This window comes from Marmota flaviventris, chromosome 7 (genome assembly GCF_047511675.1).
Source record: "Marmota flaviventris isolate mMarFla1 chromosome 7, mMarFla1.hap1, whole genome shotgun sequence".
NCBI classification, from domain to species: Eukaryota; Metazoa; Chordata; class Mammalia; order Rodentia; family Sciuridae; genus Marmota; species Marmota flaviventris.
The window spans coordinates 53,757,079-53,775,585 of NC_092504.1; the positions used below are offsets into that span (position 1 = coordinate 53,757,079).

General features: G+C 35.1%; 1 pseudogene; it reads right to left on the bottom strand.

The window, feature by feature from the left end:
- The window catches only part of LOC114102095 (UDP-glucuronosyltransferase 2B31-like), a 29,498-nt pseudogene extending 21,971 nt beyond the window's left edge, over positions 1–7,527 (bottom strand).
- Between the last annotated feature and the right edge of the window lie 10,980 nt (positions 7,528–18,507).

The following is an 18,507-nucleotide window of genomic DNA, read 5'->3' on the forward strand; positions in this document are numbered from 1 at the left end:
GGCACATAAAGATAAAAACATATTGCTGGAATGTTATGCCACACTTACAAACTTATTAAAAAATTATAATCTAGAGATAGCAATAGATAAAGTACAATTAAATTTTCCAATTAATTATTTAGGAGTTCTATTATCCTCAACCATGGTCCGTCCACCAAAACTTCAAATACGAGTAGATCAACTCAAATCACTTAACGACTTTCAAAAGTTATTGGGAGACATAAATTGGATAAGGCCTTATCTGGGTATACCAACAGGAGAGTTGGGACCTTTATTTGATATTCTAAAAGGTCCATCAGATCCAAATTCACCCCGCATGTTAACTCCTAAAGCAAGAAAGGCATTAAAAATTATTGAAATGTTTCATTTGATAATCATTTACCATCTAATCCTTTGTTGTCTTTTTGGTCTAAGCATCCTGTAGTTTTTCCTAAAATGACAAGAAAAACACCTATCATGAATGCTCCAAATATATTCACTGATGGGTCAAATAATGGTACAGCAGCAGTAGTTACCCCTGATCAAACTTTTACATTTTTAGTACCCAAACAATCAGCTCAAAAGGTAGAGCTTAATGCAGTTTTACAAGCTTTTTTGATGTTTAAAGATTCTGTATTTAATTTATTTTCTGATAGTCAGTATGTAGTTAATGCTATAGTATCTCTTGAAGATGCTGGTAGGATTTCCCCTTCTTCTACTGTTTTCTCTTTGTTTTCCACTATACAAAGTCTAATCTGGGACAGAAAAGATCCATTCTTTATAGGACATATTAGGGCACATACAGGATTGCCTGGAGCCCTTAGTTTAGGCAATGATTTAGCAGATAAAACTACACATGACATACATATTTTCTCTACATTTGAAGAAGCTACAAATTTTCATAAAAGGTTTCATGTTAATGCTAATACTTTACAAAAGAGTTTTAAAATAACTAAGGAACAAGCCAGACATATAATAAAACAATGTCAAAATTGTGTGACATTTTTACCACAAGTTAATCTTGGAGTCAATCCTAGAGGACTGATACCTAACCATATTTGGCAGATGGACGTCACACACTTGCCAGAATTTGGAAAATTAAAATATTTACACGTTACAGTTGATACTTCTTCCGGATTTTTGATGGGCTCCCTTCATGCCGGAGAAAAAACTAAAGATGTTATAGCTCATTGCTTACAAAATTTTGCCACTGTGGGCGTTCCTAAACAGTTAAAAACTGATAATGGTCCTGGCTATACCTCTACCTCTTTTAAACAATTTTGCTCATCATTTGGTATTACTCATATAACAGGAATCCCATACAATCCACAGGGACAAGGCATAGTTGAAAGAGCTCATCAAAGTATTAAAACGTACTTATTAAAGCAAAAAGAGGGAATTGGAAGGGGGTATATATCCCCCAAAGATAAACTTAAAATAATGCTTTTTACTCTAAACTTTTAAAATTTGGATTCATCAGGACTTAGTGCTGCAGAAAGACATATGTATCCAAAAAATGTACATAAGCCTAAGGTACTTTGGAAAGATATTCTAACAGGACAATGGAAAGGTCCTGACCCAGTGATTGTCTGGAGTCGGGGGTCTGTTTGTGTTTTTCCCCAGGGAGAACAGCAGCTGATTTGGATTCCAGAGAGATTAACTAAAACAATTTCTACAGATCGAAAAGAAGATGATTTGACTCAAATCCATAACAGCTGATATCCAGAACTCCAGCTTGGCCATTCTTACATCTGCGACAGTGATTAACCAGGATGCTTTTTTCAATAGCTATTTTATTATTGCATTTTTCCACATCATAAGGTTCTATTTTTATTTTTTGAGCTCATACAAACCTAGGTTAATGTTTTTCTGATCAGTTTTATTTTTTGACTGTGGAGTTTTTAAACATTGCAATGGAGATTTCACCCAGGTAATGCTACAAGGCCTTTACTATTTTCTTATGTGTTGTATGTCTGTGTACACTCTTGTGTTTTGTGTTGTATGTCTGTATGTGCGTATGTCCATATTTCTTATATGAGGAGTGCTCATGAAAAAATGGATCTGAATTATTATTATTATTTTTTTTATTCATGTGATTTAAATGGTTTAATTTAAATTAGGTAAACAGCTGTTAAGGATTGTTTTTAAAGTAGGTTAACAGATCTGTTTGTTTACTTTCACCTTTCCTTTTCATTATATTCAATAATTCTTTTCAGGATAATGTCTTTTTAGCATCATTGCCAGAATTCCTATCTTCATCCCAGTGCCGGGTAAGACAAAGATAAAACCAAACTACAGCTTCTATGATAGCTATCACAGTAAACTGTATAAACTGATGCATCAATGAATATAACTCAACAAGTAATGCTCAATCAAGGAGTCAACTTACTTTGGGAGGAAACGGATTTTGGGAGGAAATGGACATATTGATAGATTCCTCCGCTTTGAACTGCTTGCAGAACTTGCCTGGACTATGTAACTATCGTTTGGTGCAGCGAATTGCAGTAATGCTGGCATATCTTTGCTGATGGTGTCACCAGTGATGCAATTTTATTTCCTTGCCAGCGCACCCCATGTTAATTGTGGTAGTGCTGGCATATCTTTGCTGATGGTGTCACCAGTGATGCAATTTTTTCCCAAGGAGCCGTCAATTGGCTTGGTGTCGTGGCATTTCTGTATCCTCCTCCCTTCTGCTAGTGATGGTCTAAAATTTAGGGGCCAATGGCTTATGCTGGACCGGTAGTCAGTGACGGGTATGATCCAATTGCAGTGGTATCAACCTAAGACAGGAGGCTGACGCCTAAAGGTCAGTTTTCCGATGACGGGTAAGAACCATATGTTGAATTGGACAACCTACCAGGCACGGTCCATAAGCCACATTAACTTCACTCCCCCACTGGCACCAAGGCCAAATTTGGGGGCCAACAGAGGTGAGGCAAAGAACCTCACCCCCCCACTGGTGCATAGACCTATCCACAAGTATGGCTGTATGCTGGACCGGTAGTCAGTGACGGGTATGATTCAATTGCAGTGGTATCAACCTAAGACAGGAGGCTGACGCCTAAAGGTCAGTTTTCTGATGACGGGTAAGAACCATATGTTGAATTGGACAACCTACCAGGCACGGTCCTTAAGCCACATTGCTTGTTGTTTAATTAATCAGAAGGGGGGAGATGCTGGGAGCCATTAGCCAAGTAAGTATGACAATTTCCTTGCCAGCGTACCCCATGTTGCTTAGTGGAAGGACTCGTGGAAATAGGACATTTTGCAGTGACATTGCAGTTAGGTGACCTTGCTCAAGGACCAGGGCGGATCCGGGATTAGGGTGTTCCGGGATTAGGGTGTTCCCGGTTTAGGATAATCGGGCGTTCCAGGTTTAAGATTATTCCTGCTGGGAATAGGGCGTATCCTGCTGCCTGAGTTCCCCTTGAGTTCTCACGGGATTCAGACAGTATTTTTTGGGAGATAGAAGCCCAGTGGATGTGGATTTGGGCAGAGAACTTGGATTTCCCCAGAACGTGATTGTAGACGGCTGGTGTGAGTTCGGGAATAAAGAGTTGCTGTTTGAATCTACAAGCTGTGTGGTGGCTCGTGATTGTGTGCCCACCCAGACTGCGGAATTTGTGCCCAGCCAGACTGCGGCACCTCCTGATTATTATTCCACCATACAATACCCCCATGATATTCTGCCTCACCTCCAGACTCAAGAAATGGAGGCAACCTTCTATGGAATAAAACATGAGCCCTCAAATAAACTTTTCCTCTTCTACAATAATTCTTGTAGTCGTTTAGTCATAGTAGCAAACATGCTGACTAAACCACTAACTATTCCTGAATTTGGGACATTTTGATCATAAAAAGGTTTAGTGATGTTTTCCTTAAAGGACAGCATTTGGATTACTTGTGATTTTGTTTACCTATTTTCCAACCAACTTATGTAATTTTTATATTGTTTTCAATGTTACCGAGTGTTATAATAGATAACATGCTGAGTTTTGCAGGAAAAGTATGAATATTTTATTTTCAGTCATTCCAAATGATGTAGATCCTTTACTACTGTTATAGGTGATATGAGACAATAAGCTACTGAGGAAAAAGAAAAAAATTAGACATGCTCTTCATTATTACAGATTATAGAATTTAAATATAACTGCAAACTGTCTACAGAAACTCATTACATTTCACATCATAACAGTAACAAATATAGGTAACCTTGTGTCATATTTGAGTAAAAAATAAGAATTTAGAAAGTTTCTTTCCTGTTCCTGTTCTGTATTACCACAACCTAAAATTGAGACCTAATGTCTATTTCCAAAGCATGATTATGAGAGTGGCCAAACAGTTCAATTTATTTGATGGATTAAGAGTAAATAACTATAATGAGGTAATGAAACCAAATATTTTCTTCAATGACTCAATTGTGCTGTAGAAAGTACATAGGAATCATTATGCTTCTAATTCTATAAAACATTTTATGGGGAAATGACTTAGCTGGAAAAAAGGCAAGTGTCTTTCTTCAGGAAAGTTAAATGTACAAAATTCTGTGCCTAAATGAAATTAAGCAGGCTGGGAATTTGAGAAACCATACTGATAATGAGTGAATCCTTACTGTTTTTGTCTCAATGCATAATTGTAATTAAGTTTATTAAGTTTTTTTGGTATGACTAATAAATTATAATATTAAATTTCTACATAGGTTCATATAGTCATATAGTTTAACCTTCTGCAGTGTTTGATTCCCCCCCCCCCCCGCCCCCAGGATGTTTATTTCCCTTAACTAGGAATTAAGTTTCTGGAAAAGAAACTTTGAGTTGATTAGGTAGATTGTAAACATTTGTTTTTCCACAGACAGAAAGGATTCTAGCATTGTAACATCTTATTGCTGGGGTAAACTGGAAGAGGCCCATCTGTCAGTACTCCAGGTTCAGGATTAATAAACTATTCCTTTTTTTTCTTCTTTCCTGTTTTAGCAAACTTCCAACAACAAAATAGACAGCATTTGGTGATGATGAACATCCCAGTTGCCACACAGGCCAGCTGGAACCCAAGCACATCCAAAGAGTAGTACTGGAACCAGGAGAGGTCATGGGCAGCCACCCGGAGGTGTTTAGCTCCTTTGTGGTGCATGACAAACTCGATCCAGAAGACAGCTTGGTCCAGAGGCTTCACTGGATGTTCATGGTGAATTCTTGATAATCTCATAACATTCTCTTTATATCTATAGAACAATCAAAGATACCAATATTTTAAAAAAGTTAATTGGCCTAAATTTTTAAGTCCCTGAAAGGTTCTTTGAAAGTTTCACAAAACTGGGTCAAATAAGTGTCATAGAACAGCCATAGAAGTATTTTATTTTTTTTAATTCTGTTGTCTTGAGAAATTCAGTTTCTAAGATGGTGATTTATTTATTTACTTCCATTTCAAAGTTCAAATGTAATTAAAATGGTGATTGTATAGAATGGGTTTGAAGTCATTCAAGCTCCTTAAGTTGGAGATTTGTGTTGGACAAATATTTTCCAAAGTGAAAATGGAAGGTCAGGTGGGAAAGGTAATATTACCTAGTGGACCAACTGGAAGTACGCAATTTTCGGTGTGGTAAGTGATATGGTTAAACACTATTTAAAAATGATCATCTTGATGTTTTTGAAGAAGTATTGTGTCATGTTGGGTGAAATGACTTCAATCAATTCTATTTTGCTCTTCTATTCTACCTGTGGCTGTGTATTTTCACTCAATACCCAGAAAGATCCTTTTTGATTAAACACATGTCAGCTTCTAATACTGATGTGACCAAAATTTTCATATGGCTCCCCATGTATTTAGATTAATATCCAGTTCAATATTTATATACTTGTTTTCTCACTTAATTACTGCATGTTTGAACAATATATTATTTACTATTTTGTTTTTTAAAAATGTAGTGAGTAGGTTTTATGGCATAAATATACATTCATCACTTAAGCTACATTTATCAAGTTCTACAAATTTTATATGCACTTGTATTAATTAATATTTATTAATTTTAAAAATAATTTCTGAGTTATTACAAAGTATTCAAAATCATTTATTATTACACATTCTGTGTGTACTTTCTTTTTTAAATTTAGACTTGTTTACTCTTATTTAGTAGATGCATAAAATTTAGAATGGTATTGTTTGGAATGGCTTATGAAATAATATTTGAATAATTATTAGTATTTATTTTTAGAGGTTATTTTGGACTATTTTGGTAATAGTAGTAGAAGTAAAATAGCTTACATTGATATGGCTTCATTGGGACTTGTCTTACATTTTCACTCATGTTTTTATTGTATACTTAAATTTATTATGTCTTATAAACAAGGTTTAGTTAGTTAAGTTAGTTTTAAAAATATGGTCTTTGATAATAATTCTGGTTTTTATAATTAAGGTAAGCATTAATACCTTCACAGTTGAACTAACTATTTAATTTTAGATTCATTTTCTGTTTTTCTGACCTGTGTTTCATTCCCATTCTATTTACTTCTTGATGCTTTAAAAGCACTATTCCATTGAATCTTATTACTATTTTGTTTTTGTTCACGCATTATTAAAGTGTTCCTTTAGGTGATGTTTTCTTTATACAGTAATATTACTGATCATTGTGATGAATGTTGAATTGATTGTAGATATGCTAGGCACTTTGTACTTTACATTGCATTTCCATTTGAATTGGGGAAATTTTGAAAATTAAAGAATTATTTAACTAAAATTAAACATTTTCATGCTTCAAAGTGCACTATGAAGAAATTGATGGATCCCTCTATAGTAGATGGATTTTCCACTTTGAAATGGAAGAACATGTTTGCAAATCACCCAGTATCTCACTGTAAAACTGATTCCATCTCTTCTCATTAAATAATTTGAACCAAGAATCAAAATAAAGAATGTAGAGCATATATTTTACCCGCTCAACAAATGTCATTTGATTGCTTAATCCTGAAAATATAACAGGCATATAGGAAGGAGAAAAAAGTAGTACCCTACTATACTTTTTAATTTTGTAACCAGGTGATAAGCAGAGACTCTAAACAAATGTTTTTTGAAGAATTTCTGCCAGCAGCTCACCACAGGGACAAATGGCATCTGAAAGAATGACATCAAACCTTGATTCTTGTAGTTTTGCCGTAAGTTTCTTGTTCAAAACTGCATCTCTACATATAGTCTCTACTTAATCAGATAACTGACCCATAATTTTTTGAAATCTTGAATATTTCCAAAATGGATTTTTCACTGTTTCATAAATAATTATACCAAGTGATTGAGTATAAAAATTCTCTATATATTCTCTTGAAAATGATGAAGCATAGTTCTCAAACTTAATGGCAGATGATTTGTCATCACCCACAAAAATGGAACCTGAAGGTCTCAAAACAGTCACCTCATGCCCCCTCTGTATGAGCTCCTCCAGTATTGTCTTCATATTGATCTAATGGTTGTATTCCATTGCCCACACCAGCACCTTTCCACAACTTCCAGAACCAATAAGAGCTGTAACAGGCACAGAACTACAGTCATTTTCATAGACATCCTGGTGAAATGCAAGGCTTCCTTTCACAGTGAATTCCCTCTGCTCTTGCAAATATCCCAGAAGAAATAATTATTTGGTTAAAAAGTAACTTGTACGCATAAAAGTAAATACATAAGTGAACATTTAGTATACCTGGATGCCAAGTAGAAAAATCAAAGGTGACTTTGAAAAATCATTAGGTGACTTCCTGCTTGTGTATGTGTAATGACTCTTTCATGATTATACGTGCTTTCCTGCAGTTCAGAATGGATTATCCTGCATGTGCAATACACCTATCTTATGTTAAAAGTTTTAGAATAGTGTGAGGAATGGTTGCAAGTGAGATGACTTGTTCCTATAGATTCCTTGGCTGGAACTAAAGTAAATACATAGTTGAATCAATATTTCTTATAGATCATTGTTTAACAGATTGTTTTTTAAAGTAAAATCATTGTTTGCCTATAATTCACATAGGATGAAACTCACTATTTTTAAGTATACACTTCAATTGTTTAATTTCAGAGTAGAATCTCAGAATTGTAAACCTCAGTTAACATTCACTGTTGAGGCATTTAACAATCCAAACTTTCCCAGTACCTCTAACCATTCCACATCCCTCATTCCTAGGTAACCTGTAATCAATTTCCTCTCTCTATAAATAAGCTTATTCTGGTGGCATTTCAAATAATTGTTATATAATATATGGATTATGATTGATTTCAACATTTTCAAATAATTGTCATGGGTTTTGGTGATTTATATCAATACTTAAAATTATGTCACTTATCGATATTCCAACATGTGTCAAGACTTCATTCCTTTTCATGCTGTCACAGGGCATGAGCTATGCCACTGAACTGAGGCAACCATGGAAATCCTTTATCTCCTGATTTTTATGGTCATGCTGGAAATATTTTATACATGTTGCTCAGAGTAGCACACATACATTTATTGAAGGGACAGTAAAAAGGAAATAGGGATGCTAAGGCAATTCTAGGTGACTTTGAACTATGCTGACCTGTTGTGGTTGCAGCCTGCTCCTAAAAAGATTTTAAGGTTACAGGTAATTATCCTTACCTCCTTAAGTTTTGTAACCAGGTCTTTGTAAAGCTCATAAAATTCCACCTCTCCCTTCCCACAAGGTACCTTGTATTCTTATTGGCATTTTGGACCTGCATTTCTCTTGCAGATAACAGCTTCTTTGCTGAGGAATATAGCATAATCTATTAAGTTAAAACCACCAGTTAAATTTTTTTTGTGTGTGTGTAAAAAAGAAAGTATGTGGGAATCAGCTCAATGGTCCTACTTTATAGAATTATTACCTTAAACTCTTGTGCCCACTGTTTATGTTTGTGTGCTTCCTATCAAAGCCAAATAACAACTCATAGTGTAAAATAGATCACATTTGTTTTTCATTCCTAAATTTCTGCACACTAATTTTTTTTCCCAACCTTTGGCTATTATGAATGATCTTATTTATTAATACTTATTTAATAGTTTTATTTGCACATGTTTTCATTTCTATTTGGTATATAGGTTAAATTCAAATTCTTGGGTCTTTTGAAAACTCTGTTTATCCTTTGAGGGCCAGAATGACTCCTTCCTCTAACCAGCATTGAATGAGTGTTTTAATTTCCATTCTAACCAGCATTGAATGAGTGTTTTAGTATTTCACATTATCGCTAACACTTTATTATTAATATTATTATAACTATGTTATGAGTAATATAGTCAGATATCTCAATATGGTTCTTTGTGAATTTCCTTTTAATACTGGTAATAATATTTTTCCAGGTGTTTGCATATGTTTTCATTGACATTTTGAAAATTTTTCTTGAAGATATGTCTATTCAGAGTTTTTGGTCATTTTTAAATTTTGTGATATACTTATTATTGAGTTGCTAACTTTCTTTATATATTCTTGATGCAAATCCATTACCAGATGTATGATTTGGAAATAATAGTCATTTTTTCATTTATTTTATTGATTGTGCTCTTTCAGGTAGAAAAATTTTAAGTTTCATGAAGTCTAATTTTTCCATTGAAGTTTATTTGTGTATTTGTACCACATATTACCATCTTCAGAGTCATAAATATTTAAATATTTATTTATTTATTTATTTCTAATCAGCCCCAATATGTGGTTCTTTTATTGCATACTTTTGAAACTAGTCTTAAAAATTAGAATAAAGTCCTTGTTCCCTGGTGTTCAAGATTAAAAACCCGAGAAATGCTGAGGCAAGAAAACAAGTTTTATTTAAATGATAGTACAGACACACACACACACACAGAAAGGGAGGAAGGGAGGGAGGGAGGGAAGGAAGGAGGGAGAGAGAGAGAGAGAGAGAGAGAGAGAGAGAGAGAGAGAGAGAGAGCCAGAGAGACTTCCCACTTCCCAATGAGGGGGCGTCTGGAGCTGGTGCCCAAGGGAGTAGAGGTGTTCTGCTCATATCTAGATTTTGGATTTCCATTTATCTCACACACCCTCCTTCTCAAATCTTGCCTATAGGTTGACCAAAATGTGGAAATGACAGAGGCAGAAAAGGAACTACACAGGGGATATTCTTGTACAACTCCTTTCAATGAGGAACAATTCCTTTGAGACCAGGTAGTCTTGGAAATAGGCTGAGAAGAGGGGAAAGTATTTTGGAAATTAGCATTTTATTTCCTTTTGAATTAGCTCCCATCTGCCTGACATAATAATTTATCTCCTACACTGTCGGGGGGTTTTTAACTCCCCACCCCCACTCCCCATTTCCTCCTGACCTGTGGGAAAGATAGGGAGGGCAGGCCCCAACCAGGAGGAGCCAAGTAAGGAGAGGGCCGACTGACCACCCGCACCCAGGGCTCCCTGACTGGAGGACAATCACACACATCAGGGAAACCAATCAAGGCAGGAGCTTGTTTATTGAGGAAGCACACACAGCTAATGTAATGCACAGGAGCCAATCAGGATAAAGGTCAGAGGGGCAGAGAGAGTCCACATGTACACGCATTCCATGGTTTGTAAGGGAAGGCATGAGGTGTCCACGAGGGCAGAAGAACACTGGACCTATCCTGGAGGGGGTCTGATTTTTTATCACAACCCATAGCACTGCCTCTTAGCTGATTGCCAGGCGCCATCTTAACTACATGTGGCCCCAGGACTGAGAAGCAGATAGCAGCCAGCAAGTAAGGCTTTCTCTTTCCTGATGCAACATGTTCCACATGTTGCAGCATGCCCCTACATTACACTATCTCTGTATGCCCTGTTTTCATTTTCCCCATCCCTCTGATTAAGGGAACCCTTACTGCTATAAGGGGAAATGGATGATGACTACCCTGACTGTTTCAGGCTGAGAGTTGGCGACATGGGGCAAGCAGTTCAGGTTTCCCTTTAATGAATGATTTGGGTTGTTTGAGGGGTCTATGGTAAAATTCTGGTTTAAAAAGAACAGGTTGTAAAGTCATCTGGATGTATGTGTTTCTATGAGAGAAATAAGACTTGAGTGCTGAAATGAGATTAATACAAAATAAATATTGCAGCATCTGGAACATGTCAATGAATATCACGATGATGAAAGAAACCAGTAATTTTACACCAGGAGGGGTAAAACTAATTTTTTTCCCCATGACTAGGCCGATGAAGTCATGGCCTCTATTTGAGAATTTCAGTGTTCAAGGATATTTGTTATATTGCCAGAGTAATCCAGACTATGAACACAACACTTAGTTTTTATAATGTCACAGAGGTCCCCATAAGAGGTACAAGTATCCTTGGAAGAACCCAAAGAGAGAGAGGAGTCAGATAAACAAAGGAGAAGTTAAATTCTGAAGAGAAATCCTGGAATCTTGGAAGTTGCAATGGGAAAACTACAACCCTATAGGAGCAGAAAGGCATTTCAGAAAAATGAATGAAACAATCTGTAATAACAACCCAACCTCCCAGGGCAGGGCAGGCAAAACTGACATGCAAGCACCAGTTAAACTGGGAGAGAGCAGGAAACCCAAAATGATAGCCACAAACTAGTAATAAAAAATGTAGAGGAAACCCAGAGTTCTTAAAATGTTTATATTCAATACAAGGGTTTCATTTGAAAATGCCTCCTCCTGCATAAAAAGAATTTTATATGACCCTCACCATCTCTTAGTGTGTTATAACCAGGAGCCATCTTTAGAAGGGCCCCATTGTTAAGAAGTAACTACTCTATGAATCAGAAAAACAAGGAACACTACTAATTCTGGGTCCCTGTGTGTGGTGAGCCGCTTCTGCTGTTTCTGCAGACTATGGTCGCCATTACAAGATGGCGCTGGCTCCGCTGTGGTCTGTGACAAACAACTCCTTATTTGGGAGAGTTGGCACATGATTTTTCACCACCCTATGAGAAAGCTCCAAGTGGCAGCTTTGCATTGGGGCTTGAGATGCTTTATTAAGGCTGGGAGGGGCATCCGAGAGGAAGAAGAAGAAATATCAAGGACCTGAATAAACTGCTGAAAGAAGATTCCTGAGTTGCGTCTTCCTTGCGGGCAAGGGGTCGCGACACCTGTGGACACCCTGCTGCAATGACAGATTCAGAGAGAGTTACAAGGAACCGTCTTGGTAAAGGGGAGGGTGTTTCAAAACTGTTCTAAGAATTTAACAAATGGGGACATGGTCTGTGTAAGCTTGGTGACCCTATCTCTCTCTGTTGATTAATGAATACCTCATTTTTGGGGACCAGGTCTTAAAGGACCGAGACTGGTATTGGCATATTACTTGGCACCTGTAGATGTTTTCCCTTGAGTGCAGAATTCATTAGTCTCCCAGCTTTTCCTACAATGCAGGGCCATGCCAGAGTTAGGGAAGTTGCAATACCCACAAGTGCATTGCTTGAAGGTCTGCTTAGCACACATAATGCTGAAGTTCATAAGGACTAATAGTAGTTCTAGATATGCATTCAAATCCATGGGAATCAACTGAGTTCCACAGCAGACAAGACACCAATGAGTAGCCTGGAAGAGAACATGTGGCCAGGCTCAGGTTATGTAAACAACAATGTGTTTGATGGGAGCCCAGCAGTGGCCTAGTACCCTACCTCATGACCCATGCCTGGTTAAGTTCAAATATCAGAGGGCCTAGAAAGGAGCTTCTTGAATTCAAGCACCTCAAGGGGAATACTTTCCTTGATTTCCTTTTTTTTCCATTTTCTTTTCCTACACACATTTTATTGTTTATTATGTTAATTTTTCATAGTTGTACCAGATGTTTATTAAACTTCAGTGAGGTATTTTTACTACTGTCTATTGTCTTTTACTCTTTCATTTCCCCATCTTCTTTCTTTCTTAATTTTAATTTTCTTATTTTTTAACATTCAGCTTTTTCTACAATGTTTCTGCTCCTTCACTTCTGAACTTTGTTTTTTCATTCTGAATGCATTACTAATTGTTTTCTATATATGGTTTGTTTTTATTTTGTGATTATAGTTTATAATTATTTTATCTTTCTTGTTAAATTCATTCCTTGATAATAATATTTTAAAACTATTGTAAATTGGATTGATTTCTTGATTTTTCAGGTAGTTTCTTATTGATGTTTAGAAATACTAGCCACTCTTGTATATTCATCTTTTATCCACTAACATTATCAAGAGTACTTCATCTGATCTTTTGCATTCAAAAGATTTCTGGTGGAGTGAGTAGGTTTTTCTCTACATAAGATCATGTGGAATCAAAATGGTGACAGTTTGACTTCTTCTTTTCCAATTTCAATGAAATTTCTTTCTTTGATTAATCATTCTGGGTTGAATTTCCAATACTATATTGGGTAAGAGTGATGAAAGGTCACATCCGTTTTTCACTCCCAAACTTAGAGGAAAAAAATTGACTTTTTCCTATTCAATATCATGTTATCTGTGTGTTTTGAATATATGGCTTTAATTGTGTTGAGGTATGTTCCATGTACTTATAATGTACTTACAGGATTTATTGAAATTTACTGAATTTTATTGAGTACCTTCAATTTCCATTTGTGACAGTTGTCATTTTTACATGTTAGTAGCCATTTTCACTTGTGTGAATTTCCTATCCATCTCTTTCATCTATTTGCATACATGACTGTTCATATTTTTGTTTGGTGATTTATAATATTTATAACTATTTGATGAATACTAATCTTGGCCATATAACCAAAAGCAATATACAGATTCAGTGAAATCCCTATAAAAGTACCAATGGCATTCTTCACAGAACTAGAAAAAAAAGAGTCCTAAAATTTATTTGGCATTATCAAAGACCTAGGATACCCAAAGTAATTCTGATCCCAGAAAGCAATACTAAAAGCAACACAATGTCTGACTTCAAATTATACTACAGAGCTATAGTAACAAAAATTGCACAGAATTAACATAAAACACATACACCATTAGTACAGAGATGAAGATACAGAGAAAACCACACATATGTACAGTCATCTAATCCTTGACAAAGGTTGCAAAACTATACATTGGAGAAAAGATTGCCTTTTCTACAAATTATTTTGGGAAAATGACTTATCCATGTGTAGAATAATGAAAATATACCCATTTGTCCCACCCTACACAAAAATTAACCACAAGTGGATCAGAGGCCTAGGAATTAGACCAGAAACTATGGAACTCCTTGAAGAAAATGAAGGATCAACACTTCACCGTATAGGCATAGGGAACAACTTTCTCAATAGAAGCCCTAAAGCTCAGGAAATAATACCAAGAGTTAATAAATTTGAAGGTATCAAATTAGGTAGCTTCTGCACACAACAAAGGAACCATTAGAATTGTGCAAAGAGAACCTAGAGAATGGGAAAAAATCTTTGCTAGCTCTCTTCTGACAAAGGATTAATATCTAAATATAGAAATTACTCAACAAAATGTACACCAAATAACCAAATTATTAAATCAGCAAATGAATTAAACATATACTTCTTAAAAGAAGACATGTAAATGACCAACAACAATATGGAAAAAGAATGTTTGACATTTTTAACCTTCATGGAAATGCAAATCAAAACTTCACTGAGATTACATTTCAAACAAGTCAGAATGGTAGTCATCAATAATAAAAAGAATAATAAATGCTGAATAAAATGTGGAAAAAAGAAACAACTTTTCACTGTTGTTGAGATTGTCAACTAGTACAACCATATGGATGTCAGGATGGAAGTTTCTCAAAGGCTAGGCATGAAACTATCATATTACCCAGCTATACAACTTCTTAATACTTACCCAAAGAATTAAAGTCATCTTATTACAGAGATACCTTCATACTCATATTTTAAGCAGCACAATTCATAATATCCATATTATAGAATCAACTTAGGTGCCTGCCAATGAATGAATAGATAAAGAAAATGTGGTATATATACATAATGAAGTGTTATTCAACCATAAAGAAAACATAAAATTATGTCATTTGCATGAAAATGGATGGAACTGGAGATAATTGTGTTAGACAAAATAAGTCAAACTCAGAAAATCAAGGGTTTTATGTTTTCTCTCATATGTGGAAGCTAGAGAGGAAAAGGAAAGACTGGTGTGAATCTCATGAAAATCAGTGGGAGATCAGGAGAGGGAAGGAACCAAAGGATCAGAGGAGAAAAGGGTGGGAGAAAGTGCTGGGAAGTGATATTGGCCAACTTATATTGTCATATTGTGTCTTTGTGTACATGTACAAATATGTCATATCAAATGCTACCAGCTTGTATACTATAATGCATGAATAAAGAAGTGACAAAAGATATAAAAATAGGTTTTAATATTTATTTTAATTAATAACTTAGAACAAAGATTGTTTCTTGTGAGGCTTGGATGATGGTCTTCATATCAAAAGAGAGAATTAACTGTTGTAGTTTGGGTGTGAGAGGTTCTCCAAAAGCTCACTTGAGAGACAATGTGAGATGGTTCAGAGGGGAAATGATTGGGCTGTGAGATCCTTAAGCCAATCAGTGAAATAATCACCTGATGGGATTCATTGAGAAGCAATTGAAGGCAGGTGGTGTGTAGTTGTAGGTAGCCTGTCTTTGGGGTATATATTTTGTATGTAGCAAGTGGAGTCAGTCTCTCTCTCTCTCTCTCTCTCTCTCTCTCTCTCTCTCTCTCTCTCTCTCTCTCTCTGTATTCTGGTCATGATGTGAGCTGCTTCCCTCCAGCACACTCTCCCAACAGGATGTTCTGCCTCACCTGGAGCACAGAAGAAATGAGCCAGTGAAAAGCTGACTTAAAAAAATAACTATTCCTCAGTTTTGGTCCACTTTGATCATAAAAATGCTCTGTGATGTTTTCTTTAAAGGACAGCCTTTGGACTACTAGTGGTTTTAATTATCTATTTTCCACATGATTTATATAATTTTTATATTGCTTTCAGTGTTAGTAATTATTATAATAGATAACAAGCTGAGGTTTGAAGGAAAAGTATGAAGATTTTATTTTCAGTCATTCCAAATTATTTAGATCCCTTATTAGAGGTATGGGTGGGATGAGGCAATTAGCTACTGAGAAAAGAGAAAAATTAGAAAGCTCTTCATGATTACAAATTATAGAACAGTAAACATAATTGCAAACTGTCTACAAAATTTAGTACATTTCACAATATAACTGTAACAAATGTAGGTAGCATTGTGTCTTATTTGAGGTGAGAGCAAGTTTCTTTCCTGTTCCTGTTCTGTATTAACACAACCTATAATTGAGACCTAGTATCTATGTCCAAAGTATGATTATGAGAGTGGGCAACCAGTTGAATTTATGTGAAAGATTAAGAATAAATAACAATGAGCTAACAAAACCAAATATTTTCTTCAATAGCTCAACCATAGAAAGCAGATAAAAATCATTATGTTTCTAATTCCATACACATTCTATTGAGAAGTGACTTAGCTGAAACTTGGCAAACATACTTCCAGATGCTCAGGAGAGAAGTTATGCTGAGGCTGGGTTTATAGTAAAATACAGCAGAAATACTGGTTTCTGAAATCCAATCGAAGGATTTAGTCTTTTTACACAATTGAAATTATTGAGTGTTTTCTTTAAGAAAGTTAAATGTACAAAGTTCTTTACTAAAATTAAGTTAGAGTAGGCCAAGAATTTGAGAAACCATATTGATACTCTGAGTAAATCCTTTCTAGTCTTATCACAAAGAATAATTATAATTAAGGTCAATAGGTTTATTGGTATGAAGAATAAATTACACTATTAAATTTCTACATAGGTTCATATAGTTTATTCTTCTCCAATGTTTGATTTTTCTTTGACCTGAAACATTTATACTCCTTAACCAGGAATCAAAATTCTGGAAAAGAAACTTTGAGTTAATTATTGTAGGTTGTGAAAATTTCTCACAACAGTAGGGAGTCTAGCATTGTAACAGCTTTTTGCTGGAATACACTAGAAGAAGTCCATCTGTTAGGACTCCCAGGTTCAGGCTGAATAAACTTCTCCTTTTTTTTGCTTCTTTCCTGGTTTAGCAAACTTTTGGCAACAAAACAGACAGCATTTAGTGATGATGAACATCACATTTGCCACACGGGCCAGCAGAAACACAACCACATCTAAAGAGTAGTACTGAAACCAGGAGAGGTCATGAGCAACAACCAAAGGTGTTTAGTTTCTTTGTGGCACATGACAAACTTGATCCAGATGATAGCTCAACTGGATGCTTACGATGAATTATTGATAATCTAACAGCATTCTCTTTCTCTAAAGGAAAATCATAAGACACCAATTTTTAAAGCCAGTTAATTGGTCGAACTTTTCAAGTCTCTAAAATGTTCTTTGAGTTTACAAAAGTGGGTCAAATAAGTGCCATAGAACAGCCTTAAAAGTATTGTATTTTGAACTGTTGTCTTGGACAACTTGGCTTCTAAGTTGGAGGTTTATTTATTTCTTTACTTCCATTTCAAGTTCAAATGTAATTAAAACACAAATTGTGCTTGAAAAGAGTGAATTCAAAGTTTTACAATCTCTTTAAGTTGGAGATTTCTGGTGCATAAATATTTCCAAAGTTAAAATGGAATGTCAAGTGGGAAGCTTAATCTTTTCTAGAGACCAAGTCGTAGTAAACCATTCTAAGAATGGTAAGTGAAATGGTTAAATGCTATTTGAAAATATCATCTTGACCTTTTTGAAGAGGCATTTTATCAGGGTGGGTGAAATGACTTTTAACAATTATATTTCTTCTCTTCTATTCTACCTTTTGCCAGAAAGATCATTTTTGATTAAACACATGTCAGCTTTGGATACTAGTGTGACTAAAGTTTCCACATGGATCCTCACGTATTTAGATTAATATCCAGATGTGGTTATTTTAGTTAAATATTTTTTATTTGTTTCCTCAATTAAATCCTGTGTATCTGCACAATACATTATTTATGATTTCTACCTTTTCAAATCTACTAAGTTTTCTTGTCATAAATATACATTCATCACTTAGGTTACATTCATTACATTCTATCAGTCTAATGTGCACTTATATTTATTAATTTTTTATACTATTTATTTATTTATTTTTATGTGATGCTGAGGATCGAACCCAGGGTCTCATGCATGCGAGGCATACCACTGAGCTATAATCCTAGCCCATATTTATTAATTTTAAAATAATTTATATCTTATTGTAAAGGTATTCAATATCATTTTATTATGTCAATAGATTCTGTGTATTCTTTTTTTGTTGTTCATTTAGACTTATTTAATTTGAAGTTTTTTAGTAGGTGCATAAAATTGAGAATGGTATGCTTTAAAATGACTTCAAATAATATTGTAAAAATATTAATATTTGATTTTATTTGTTATTTTGGAAAACAATGGTAATATTATTGGAGGTAAAATTGCTTATTTTGGTTATGGGTTCAGTAGGACTTTTCTTACTTTTTCACTCACAGCCTTCTTGTATACTTAAATTCAGCATGTCTTATAAACAGGGTAGATAGTTAATTTTAAAAAATATGGTCTTACATTCTTTGTCTGATAGTAATTCCAGTTTTTATAATTAATGTAAACTGTAATATCTTCACA